Here is a 13,125-nt window from a genome sequence, read left to right on the forward strand (position 1 = left end):
AGATAGATAGATAGATAGATAGATAGATAGATAGATAGATAGATAGATAGATAGATAGATAGATAGATAGATAGATAGATAGATACATTATAAATAATTGAAAAGTACTGATCAGAGTAGAAATTACCTTGAGAAGAAAGAGGTTCTATGAACAAGTTGTGAAGAGTGCAACGTATCTGGCCTTTACACAGGTCAGTCAGTACTCTCTAAACAGCCTGATCAAACAGAGAGCGAAGCCAAGACAAACACCTCTGGACTTCAGTCTGGGACAGAAAAGCTGAGCTCTAGCTCGGCCGAGATGGTTCCATACACGGTCACTGCTCCAATGGAGCAAAGCTTTTCAGAGGTCCTCTATCCACTGTCTACACCTTTAAATGAAATAAAACTGCTTTTGTATCCAAATCAAGGGTTGATGTGATTATAAGTACATTATTTCAGTTATTGGACAGTTTGGATTCTTTTTTTTTTCTTTCTAGGTTCTATGATTTTTCTTATTTTTTATTAAATGTGTAGGGTTATACATTATGATAGTAAAAGAGGAGGGCTACCATTAAAATGTATTTATCAGCATGCACTACTTCCAATTTTGCATTCAAGCTGCATATGGCTTAATCACAAAAAAGATAATTTAATAGTCTGTTTATTTCAGTAATTCAAAGTAAAACATATAAAGTCATTAATCCAAGCAGATCTGCCCAAAGTTAGAGTCAGGACCCCACAAAGACCCTCAAGATGATTTTCAGAATCATTGTGATGTGAAACCTGAGGCATTTGTAAAGCTGAAAGGGCTAATATTAAATAAATGAATATATCATGGACTTAATAAATCTGAATTTTCCTTGAAACACATAAATGTAACATTAAAGGCCCCTTGAACCACATAAATTACTATTTATTTCTTCAATACATAAGTAAATATTATGAAATCTATACTAAACTAAATGTGCCAGTAAATAAAAAAATATATACTGTAAATTATAAATTAAAAATATCAATAAATGTTATTTGTTTTAATGCAGAATATATTACTCCAAAAAACAAATATATATATTCACGGTGTGCAAAGTTGCCAAACAGGGGATGCCAGTCTCTGACACTGTTATTTTGGCATCTTCTGGAAACCTCGACGTACCAAGCTATTTCAAATGTTTTTCCCTGCTATGCAGCTCTGCATCCCTATCCCATAAATCTAATATTCATCTCTTTTGTCAGCTGTTGCTCACACATCCAGAAATAGAGAGAAGAGGAAGTGCCATAAGAGTGTAAACAGCAAAAATATCTGCAACATTGAGACAAAAATTATTTTAAAAAGAGACAAGGTATAACAGGAAGGTCCCTTTTTGTTTTCTAACTTTAAATAGCCAGCAAGTTGTTTGTCCATCCGCTAAATTGAGTTCCTCATATTGTATTCCACTGGAACAAACAAAAATCAAACCTATTGTGAGATGAAAGGCATTTATCTGAAACGCAATGCACTTTAACTCTATTCAAAGGGGCTATGAGTGGATTTTGTAATCCTATGTGGCCATGTTATGTGGTCATAATAATAAAGAAGCAAGTAATCCTTCAGATGGCTTGAAATAATATCAAAATCCCAATACAATGAAATGTAATACCTTCAGTTTCAATCAGCTGAAAGGGAATTATCATGAGTCTCTAATTTGAGATCTTCTACCAACATGGATAGAAAATATCTACACAGCTGATATACTGCATGTTATCCTAAAAATAGTCTGATGGAAAAATCTATACCAGTGTCCAGTTATGGCTGCACTGCTGCACGGTATCTTACACAGCCTGACAAAATTACATCATACTGTGGCTGCATGTTTGTGTGTTTTTTTGCCAAGTAGCAATAAAAAAACAAACAAGAGAAGGAAGAGCTGACAAAGGGTAATATTTGCCCAAACTTTTCATGTGATACAAACTTTCCCTGGAAATGTATGTATTGAAAAAGACAAAGTGAAAGTATGCAGCCTTTTTTTTATTGGGGGGGGGGGTTTAAATATCCAATAAATCAGATTGTAAAGTTTAAAAGTGTAATACAAGTAGTATTATAAGTATATATAGTATATAAGTATATATAGTATATAAGTGTAACACTATTGTGTAACTGTTTTATCTTTAGTCTTCTGAATCTGCTACCTTTGCAACCTTAACTCAGATTAGAGAAAGACGATGGATGGATGGATGGATGGATGGATGGATGGATGGATGGATGGATGGATGGATGGATGGATGGATGGATGGATGGATGGANTGGATGGATGGATGGATGGATGGATGGATGGATGGATGGATGGATGGATGGATGGATGGACTTTGAAGCCATTAAGCCTCAGAGTGAATATCAGTGTATAAGCTGATAATTTATGAAAAACTTAAAAGGTTTGTACAGAATCACAAGGACAGCATCATAAAGACCAAGTAAGACAACAAACGAGTCAGCTATAAAGTTGTGGAAAAGTTTAAAGATAGGGTAAGTTACGCCCCCAAAAACCTAAACATCCAACAGAGCAATGAAAGATCACGTAAGAAAAATGGTACAACTGCAAACTTAACAAAGGTGTGTTTACCGCCTAAACTGCTGGACAAGGGGAGATGCCATCAAACAAGCACCTTGAAGTAGCTGCAGACATCAACAGCTCGGATATGAGAATTTAATTACAGAAGACTCATTAGCTGTGCACTGAACAAATTAGCAGTTTTACACAAGCCAGTTAGTTGCCATTAAACATCGCCCAATGAGTGGCTTTGCCATTATGAAACGCTGATGCTGCAGGGTGTTTGTTTTCAACAAGATTAGGGAAGTTGATCTGAGATGAGAAGAACATTGATTCAGTTAAACAAATGGTAATGCGGTACAGAAAGAAAGATTCAGAGAGTAAAACACATCTCATCTGGGTCAGACCTTTATTTTCCTACAGGACAACAACAAAAATATAAAGGCTGAGCTTTAATAGAAGAGTTTTAATAGATAAGATATTTATGGTTTGGAATATCTCCGATGAGGACAGAATACGAATTTTGAGTTTGTGGAAAGTCCTAAAAATGTTATTTCTGAGACTCACAATATTTTGTGAACATTAGCATCACTCTTTAGATATTTTTTGTAAATTTAAAATTTTGTTTGCTGATAAATTACTATTTCATACACCTTTTTTATATCCAATAACATCAGATCCCAATGAAATACATTGATGCAGGCTTATCGGTTTAAAATGACAAAATGTATGCAAACCACTGCAAAGATACCATGCATTTTTGTTGACCTTTTAAGATGAGGGTCCAATTAAGAGCTTCATATCTCAAAATGTATGCTATTAAAAATGTGAATGTTTCCACATATGTGCTTTATGTCAATTTCAAAGACTCATTTGGGGGAAAATCACAGAGGCTTGATCCCAGCAGTTACTGATAATCCCTGACAGAGCGCTCTTCCTCATAGTTGCTACTATTGGTTTCCATAAGTGACTCATTCATTTAGGAATGTGTGAGAATAAGACAGGGAAGCTGAGAGGTAGATGATGAGGTGGCAACCTGGTCGGATTAACACCCTGAAACTGCATTAAAAAAACAAGGCAAACCCAAAATAACATGTGCAAATAGGGAAACACCTTAACTAGCAGATATTTATAGAAGCACAATCACAATTAAAGATTAAAGACTTGTGGTTCGTGAATGGGATGGTTATAGAACGAGTCTAACCCTGATTTACTGGAATGACACCCTTGGGTGTTTCCTTCTCTAGAAATTAGTTTTAAGCCTCCGATCTACTGAAGCACAGATTAGCAGTGACCACAAATAAAGAAAGCACGTATGTCTCACTGTGTTATTGCCATTACAATATCAACAGGTTTGTTGGTTTTAGAGTTAAAATATTTTACTGTTTGTGTCATTGTGTCTGTTTTTAGGTGTGGGACTCTTAAATGCAGATATAGCATGATTTAAGAGATTACCTTGATACTGTCAGAAAGAGTCATAATAATGCTAAAATAGAAGAAAGCCAAATCTGTGTGTGACATTTTGTAACAAATACTGCTCTTTTCTAACTCGTCTCCTCTCTACTTGATGCCATCAATGCTGCTATATCTGCTAATTGCGGCTCTCTTGACTCTTGGTTTAATGAGTTCTGCAGCTTCATTTTAAAAGAAAGTCAGATGGATAGGCAGGCAGGCAGGCAGGCAAGATGGGAAAACAAACAGGAAGATAAGCAGACAGACAGCCAAGGCTCACAGGCACTAAAAATGAGACGCTAGAGATTACAACTGTGTGAACAACACAGAAGCCAGACATATGTGAGCGTTAGAATCCATGCAGACATGCAAAGAGACATGGTGTATGGGTCATCTTCAAGGGTCCTGCAGGGGATGTGGGGACACAATCGCACCTGTTTGTCTGTAATCAAGCCCATTGCTATAAGCAACAATGTACAGTTTCAACTAAAAAAACAACTTAGTTAATTTCATATCAACTCAAATTCAGTCTGAGAAAGCTCAACACACACATTTGAATTCCTAGTTGTCATTCCCTCAGTCATATGACGCTGGGACCAATTGAGGCAACGGGATCAGCTTTCTGCCATAATGAGTGGAGCAGATGCCAAAAAATAGACGGCCTCGGATCAAATTGCGTATAGAGTTTGCACGGATATAGACAGAGGAGGATATGTTTGTTGTTGTGCTACACCTGCACAAACATACACTGACACTAACACAAACAAAAATAAAGGGAAGCAAATTAGTGCTGTTTGGTGTTTGTACCATAATGCACAACTCTTTCTTGTGTGGAGATTGAGACACATGTTGTACAAAGTATCTTTAAAAAGAGGTTTGTAAACATTTGTATGCAGACCACTTCACTATTATATCCTTACATAAAGCCCTCTGATCATTTGATTTAGGCTATCCATCCATTTTCTTACACGCTTATCCCAAGTGGGGTCACGAGGGGTGCTGGTGCCTATCTCCAGCAGTCATTGGGCAAGAGGCGGGGTACACCCTGGACAGGTCGCCAGTCCATCGTAGGGCAACAAAGTGACAAACAAGCATTCACACAAAGTGACAAACAAGCATTCACACCTAAGGGGTTTAGAGAAGCCAATTAATCATGTTTTTGGACTGTAGGAGGAAGCTGGGGTACCCAGAGAGAACCCACGCATGCTCAGGGAGAACATGCAAACTCGATGCAGAAAGACCCCTGGCCAGGAATCGAACCCAGAACCTTCCTGCTGTAAGGCAGCAGTGCTACCCACTGTTCCACTAAGCAGCCCGATTTAGGCCAATTCCTTATGTCCTTTAGAAATTGTGACATCTGGTGGTGGTAGTGTCATGCTGTGGGGATGGTTTTTTTTTTGTTGTTTTTTTATCAGCAGGAAACTGGAAGCAATCACACTTAAGGGGAAGATGGTTGGCATTAAATACAACTAACTCTAAAGACGGGGGTACAGATCTCCTCCACCTTAAATATACTGGAAGAGCTAGAGTGAGATGGGTTAGAATAGAGCATAACAATGAATTATAACATTCCAGTTCAATACCAGATAGATGTATAATTTAAAAGCTATTGAAATTCTTAAGATTTGTAGAAGTGCAAAATGCATGCTACATCTTTAGGTTTTTAACTAGTAAAACATTTTACATCATTACATTACACATCATTTTTCTATCACTACACAAGTCCTTTTCTCATTTCTCATAAACGTGTAAAAAAAATAAAGTGCAATAAAATGTTACAAACCTTAAAAGAGAACCTTTGCAAAAAAAATTTACATATACCAGCAAATTCTTAGATTTCAAAATATTCTAAACAAAAATATATAGAAAATAATTCCAGCAAGGCCTAACTTCATGACCACTTTAATAACTAAGACCATTTTATATAGATAAGAAGGAGTTTCTAGGCTAAAACCCTAGAGCCAAAGATAGATCAAGGCCTGTTTTTAACATTAGTTTCCTCGCCATGTTTAGAACTCATCTTCAGTAGTAATTCTACCTGACCTCTCATGACGTGTCATTTTAAAATTAGGCAATGCGGAAACTATGGCCAAATAGAAATTATTCAGCGTTAAAGTGCAGAAAATGAATGATACTAAATCTGACGGAAATGGAGGACGTGTCTTTATAAGAACTGATCATCATTAATCATTCTAGAATCATAATAAGAGAAAAAAAGATATCCAGATATAACTTTGATTACTCAACATGCAACATAATAGGTGCTGTCAATAGTGATGTTGTGTAATACTCCTCTCTCTCATTGCAGTCTTCCTGAACCCCTGAAACAACCCCTCTCAGGTTCTGGCCTTGTTCCAGCTCAAAGCAGTTTCATTGGCCATGCCTGGACAGGGACAACCACTCCCAACTGAACTGGATTTTTTTTATCCTCTCATACCCACTTGGCCCAGTTCTAGCCTTCCCTGTCCATGCTCATAAGGCAACACCTCCTTATCTGTGTCTCTAACCACAGAGGCTGCTAAAAATCATCACCCACAAGCTGTCAAGGCCTTGACTTCATCCATTCATAAATTCATGTTTTAAATCCAGGGATTTATTTGGGCAGGCTGAGTGAGCTCCACTTTGAATTTGCAACAATCCCCTGTATATTTGGATTGCTTGTGTGTTGAGGCATATTTGGTACTATGTATAACCTTCAGAGCTACAAAAAAATAAATCCAGAAAGTAAGCCATATTAGACCAAATTCACAATTTGTGCCCATTTTATATTCAATGCCAAAGTATTTCTCATCCCTCAGGAAATGTGAATGTTTTATTTAATCTTGCACTTTTGAAGTTTCAAGAGGTTTTGATTCTGATAAATAATATGAAAGACAAAATTGTTTCAGCTCCTGGAAAGAAAGTCATACCAGACTCTCCAAGAATGACTCAAATTTAGTCTCAGACAAAATTACAAGCTCACAGTCTGACATCACCTGAGCCCCGCCCACCGACGAAAGATGGCATTTGTAATCATTGGTGACTGTCTTTCAACCTCTTTACTGGATCAACATTGGATCAGATCCAATAAAATTACATATTTTTCCAGGTTGTGGGCTTGGTACTATGGCATTTTACTCTGTTAGGTCCTAAATTGTTTATATATAATCTACCCTGTACCAAATTTGACACATATATACCAACGTCTATTTTATATTTGGTTGGTAAAAAGTGCCATTTTTTCTAGAGTATATTATGTTTTTACCATCACAGACTAGATCAGTTATTCCATACAAACAAAAAGTTCTCTATAATTTATCATGTTTACAATCATATCAGGTCTGCAAAGCTCTCCCCTGCTGTCTGTTTTCAAGTACCACAACAACTTCGACACCAACATTCCAGCAGCCAAAACCCCTTGGTGTCCCCCTTCCTCTAGATCTGCCCTCGGCTGCACTCCCTTCTTTCTTTCCTCCACAGCTTGGTTTCTGTTTTATTTGTTTCTCTTTTTCAGTCTTAGGACGCTACCCCCTGCTCTTTCTTCATTCTGACTTGCACAACTTTTTACTCTTTAAATTCACAAGTTCTGCTCACTGAGATTGCATTTAAGACCCTAGTAGGAAACAAACTCTCTCTATAATTACTTTTTTCCTCTTATTATTGTTTTCCCTCTCTATTCCGTCTTTTCTTTCACAGCATACCAAGAGGAAAAGCATCATGTGGTCTGGGTGAGAAAGGAGGCCTCTAGTGTACGATCACTATGAGTCTCTGTTAGTTATCTCTCCTCTAGTGAATTTTAGCCTATGCAGAAATGTATATGGATTTTATACTGCAACTTTAATAATTACAAATCAGCCTCTCTGCACACCTGTATTTATAATTATCAGCCATGCAGACATGCAAAAGCAATTCAAGGAGTGCTCTAAAGAAAACCCTAAATGTATGTGGGACATTGATCGGCTCACACAAAGACTCTTCTTCTTATTTGACTCCCAGCTGTGTGAATCTGGCTCACTAGATGCCTATGCAGCAGCCAGAAATGTTTGGTGTGTAACCCAACTGGAAAGCCCCACTCTTACCTACCCAGCTCCACTCACATACACACAGACAGGCTCTTCAGAAACAACGCACTCCTCTGAGTAGAGGGGCAGACAGAGGGACGGCCTCACCCAAAAGAAAGAATGGTTTAAATTCCACAGCTGATAGAAAAACATTGAGGAGTGGGCTGGAGCGGAGGAACTGATGTCAGCTTTCCAACCATCCCCACACCCACTACATTTTCTGGGCTTAGCAGGGAAGGAATGATGAAGACAAAGGAAGGCAAGAGGGAAAAAAATCCAGAAAAATATTATGCAGGTAGCATGGATATATGTGTTTTTGCTGTTGTCACAGATACAGAGTTTCCTTCCATGCTTGGCCAAAAATCTGCAGTAAACCAAACTGTAGTCTGTGAACACTGACAAACTCTACTGCTAGCTGCTGCTTCAGGCTGGGGCTCAATTCACTAAAGTAGGGTGAAAGTGTTTCATTTTAGATTTATTAAAGATGTTAAACTAATTGTTTTGCAAAATAGAGCAAAAAAATATATAAAATACATTGCTGGATGCAATTTTATCCATCTGTCAAAATGAATGTAACACTGTCCAGCATAAAAGTATTCAAAATGATGGTGATTAGAAAACTAAAACCTTGACAAATTTACTATTTACCATGAAGAAATGCTGTAAAACAACGCTGTAAAATCTTCAGGTGATTTTTACAATAACAAGTAGTATAAAAAAAAATTAAATAAAAATAAATAATAAGAATAAAAAAACCTGAATGTAGGAACAGTTGTATGTTTATATCACTTTTTTTTCACCACAGTGTTTTTATCACTGCTGCTTACCTTTGGTAAGGCTGCACATAAAAAAATAAAAAAGTCTAGAGAGCGGTACTAAATGAAATTTCTTTTTGTATGCACTTGTGTGTACAAAATGACAAAATAAAATCTGTCTAAGTCTCTCTAAGTCTAAGTATGTAGGCTCAGCAAACTAAATTCATGCCTCAAACTCATTCCACATCAAAGGCTTCTTTTCAGTCAGGTTCTAACTAGTCCAATGTCCATCCCACCACCTGATGAACAGCATTTGTCCTGAATTCCTTCTCATTGTAGTACAAGTCCTCTTTAACTCTTCATCATATGATCTCACATTCCAGACTGTTGCTTTAATATTTTTTGCTTCCGTTACATTGTATCCATAGGAGATATGCAATTTTCACTACAACCTAATGGTTGTAGTGAGAATTGCATACTTTTCTGTTTTAATATTACTTTCTGTGCCAGCAACCAGCATGGTCCCAAAACTCTGAAATGCACATCAGTCAGTCCTAGCAGACGCTTTTTCACAGATATGGTACAGAATTTACATTATATAGGCTTTGTGGCCAAGCAGACAATTTTTGCCCATAGACAATGTGGAATAAAACCCTTTGTCAGTGATTGTGTTCAGTCGTAAAATCTTCAGTTAAAAAACTAGGCTGCTTGATCAGTTCCTTCATTCTTAGTTTTTTGGTTTTGTTTTTCATTAATGCGAAAACTATATTAACACACCCACAAGTTCAAATACAACAACAACAAAAAAAAGAAATGTAAATCCAGACCCGCCTGCTTGCCAATCTTGACCCAACCTGATTTAAAACATTTATAAATTACTGCATGTTGTCTGACGACAGTGTCTATACGTTACTTGCCCTGCTTCTCCTGTTTGTACGGTGAAGCCATCCAGAGCGTCCGGCTCCAGGCTGCACATAATACAAATTAGCCAATGAGCTGTCAGTCTGGGTCGCTCCTGCTAGCTACTTTTAGACACAGCAGGCAAACCTGTAGCAAGCTGGGCAATGGGAAAGAGAGAAGACGATGAGGAATAAGAGAGCAGAGAAAGTGTGGACTGCTGGAAGAAGCACGGTGAGCTGGTGAAAGAAAAGTGAAATGGTGTGCTCAAAGAGGACCCTGCTTATTTTGAGTACGTTTGGCTCGACCTACTGCTGTGAAGCAGGATTCTCCACCATGAACAGAATCAAAAATAAATATTGATCCAGGCTATGAATTATCACCTTTTTGTGTTCTTGAGCATAGTTTTGGTGTCACTCAAACCCAGGTTTAAAGGCTTGCAGGGCAGCCTAAAGCCCACTGCTCTGATTAAGCAATAAAAAAAAAAAAACATTTTAAAAAACGGTCAGTTTAGGTGTTTTATTAAAAAAAAAAAAGCGAGTCAGGAAATTGTCTATATACCAAACAAAAAGACTGTTCTTCTCTTCTTCAAAAACAATTTAGATTTCAAAATGGAAAAACATTCTATTATTTATATTCTTTATTTAAAAATTAAATGTATAACATGAATGCATTTTATTTCAGTGTTAAACTCTGTTTAAAGTAACAGATTATAATTAAAAATGTCTCCGGACCTTTACTGGTTGTTGATTTTCTTTATTCGGACCCCACGGATTTTTAATTGTTTACTCCTGGCTTAGTATGTATTGCAGGCTTATCCGATTCTGTATTAAAAATATATTATCAATGGAGCTATTGCACCCTTTAATTACTCAATGAAATACTCTTCTTTTTATTATTTAAATAATAATTTATTATTTATTTATTTGTTATTGTTATTAATTTAATTCATTGTGGCACTTTTTGTCTTCCATAGATTTACTACATTTTGAAACCATTATGACATGTCCCCCATGTTATCACATTCATACAGTTTTTTGTCTTGGAATCATTTCAAGTGACGCACCCAAATCATTTTTAAAAACTTTAATACAAACAAAACTCAAACTGAAACCATCTATAAACCTAAAAGAATTCAAACTTTGGCAAAAAAATTACTAAATTGGAGTAAAACTTTCCAAAGCAGCGGGTTTATCCAGTGAGGCTTTGTCAATAGTTGAACAGCCCTATCTGAACCGTTATGCAACTCGCTCGCCCTCCTGTCCACATGTGGTCTGCTCTGTCCTGCACACGTTTATGTTTATATTTAGGCTGAAGAGCAGGATTAAATAAATCAAAGATCATAAGTAAGGTGTATCCTACCTCTTTAACACATTAGCCTGTGTTCTTGCCGTCCTCTGTGAATCCACACCTCCTCTCTGCTCCTTTTCTTCTCAGTTTACTCCGAGCGTCGCTCGCTTCTCCCCATTAAACTGCGAAGCACAAACAAATGAGATCGCCACATCCCCAACCTAAAGGCAATCCCTCCCAAAATGACACCATCTGAGATCAAACCTCACATAATGCTATTATTTGCTTTCCATTTAGCCCGGACTTGCAAAACTCTTTAAATGATCGGCTCAGTTTCGTGTTTGATGAAAGTCTGCAAGAGCAGACAGGCAAAAAAAAAAAATATTCCCGACTTCTGCAGCCGAGAGACGCCAAGGGAAATGCAATTACACGAATACTGCTGCATGTTGCAAAAGACGCGCCGCTGGTTGCAGCCCCCCAACAACCCGCCCTCTCTCCGTCTGGTTGACTTGTCCCGCTTGTGGTCCTGATGCGAGTTTTCTCCGCGTCCCTTTGTTGTTACTGTCACACCTACAAGGAGGGATGATCAGCAGAGAAGGGGGACCTCCCATCCACTTTCTATTGTCTGACATTTTTTTTACCTATAGGCCTATATCCCATCCAATGCAGAGTGAATTTCTCAGCTAGTAACAGAGAAGCACAATTTTTCTTCACTTTGGAGACTTTAAATATAAAGTGAGCGTACAGTATATCAAAGGAAAACTCGGTCTCTCTTTTGCTTTGGAGCACCGTTTGTATGTGTCCTCACCAGAATTCCTCCCAGGAGTTTGATCCTCACACTGGAGTGCGTAAAGGCGCCCTGCTGCGCTCCTGCTCTCCTTCCCTTCGTTGTCTCTTTTCAGCTTGTGGCAGAGCTGCAGTTATGTTTCACTCCAGGGCCAGCCTTCACTCTAAGCACGCCAGCGCGGTGACGACAGCCTCATTATAGACACGCTTGCCACACCCATCCATTCATAAATTGAAGCCAGGGCCTGCCCCTTGGAGACAGTGCCCACGAAGAGAGGAGGCAAAACTATTTCCATTGCGCTCCTTTGGAGCTTGGTAACAGAGATAATGCATCATTTAGTGTTCAATGATTGTGCTACTCTAATGACTTCTGTAATCATATGGTTTCTTGTAGATCTCTTCACACATACAGTGCAGCTTTGTGATTTCAGATTTATTTATTTTTAACAATGATTTCCAGCCAATGGCAATCGAAAAAAAACAAGTTTCTCACAATATATTAAATTAAAATTAAATATCACCTGCCAAGAGGATGCTTCCTCTGATACAGCATCCTCTGTATCTAAAAATATAAATGGAAAGTTAAGTGGAAGGAAAAAAAATACAGTAAATCCATGAGCACCAATAAGAAAAAATGCATGGCAAAGCTGCTTTAAGAGTATTAGAAGGAGCGAACACATTATTTATTCTACATGATAAATCCCAATTAATAAAGCTGAGAAAAAATAAAATTGACTATTTAGCGGGCTGCTCAGTGGCACCGTGGGTAGCACTGCTGCCTTGCAGCAAGAGGGTTCTGGGTTCACTTCCCTTTCTGAATGGAGTTTGTATGTTTTCCTTGAGCTTGTGTGGGTTCTCTCCGGGTACTCTGGCTTCCTCCCACAGTCCAAAAACATGACTGTTAGGTTCATTGGCTTCTCTAAATTGTCCTTAGGTGTGAGTGTGTGCATAAATGGTTGTTTGTCCTGTGTGTCTCTGTGCTGCCCTGTGACGGACTGCCAACCTGTCCAGGGTGTACCCCGCCTCTTGCCTATTGACAGCTGGAGATAGGCACCAGCACCCCTCCTGACCCCAATTGGGACAAGCGTGTAACATAATGGATGGATGGATGACTATTTAGCATGTCACTGTTTGCTTTTTTTTTGTTGTTGTTGCTTTTTTACTGTTTAGATAGTTTAATTGACCATTGACATACATAGTGGGGTGTGTTGGACTAGTGGTTGGGCTGATCTCCAGAGCTTGCACTCTGGGTTCCTGAGCAAAGACTGTTAACCCCACACTGCTCACCGGGTGCTGCACAGTGGCAGCCCACTGCTACCCAGACAGGATAAATTAAAGGGGATGAGTTAAATGCAGATAGTTAATTTCTCCATTGTGAGATCAATAAAGTTCAGTTTCTGT

The 13,125-nt window shown here is 38.1% G+C and overlaps 1 protein-coding gene across 2 annotated transcripts in view; it reads right to left on the reverse strand.

Annotated features, from left to right (window-relative positions):
- The window catches only part of LOC107084546 (rho-related BTB domain-containing protein 2-like), a 46,220-nt gene extending 34,338 nt beyond the window's left edge, over positions 1–11,882 (reverse strand). Inside the window, exons 1-2 of one of the 2 annotated variants that reach the window (XM_015374443.1) lie at positions 11,747–11,882; positions 11,011–11,120 (exon numbers count right to left, since the gene is read on the reverse strand). The gene's annotated coding sequence lies outside the window, so the exon portion shown is untranslated. Of the gene's footprint in view, positions 1–11,010; positions 11,121–11,207; positions 11,419–11,746 lie in introns of those variants that run through there. The other variant, XM_015374444.1, reaches the window with a different exon arrangement.
- Between the last annotated feature and the right edge of the window lie 1,243 nt (positions 11,883–13,125).

Source organism: Cyprinodon variegatus, unplaced genomic scaffold (assembly GCF_000732505.1).
Source record: "Cyprinodon variegatus isolate N-32 unplaced genomic scaffold, C_variegatus-1.0 Scaffold103, whole genome shotgun sequence".
NCBI lineage: Eukaryota > Metazoa > Chordata > Actinopteri > Cyprinodontiformes > Cyprinodontidae > Cyprinodon > Cyprinodon variegatus.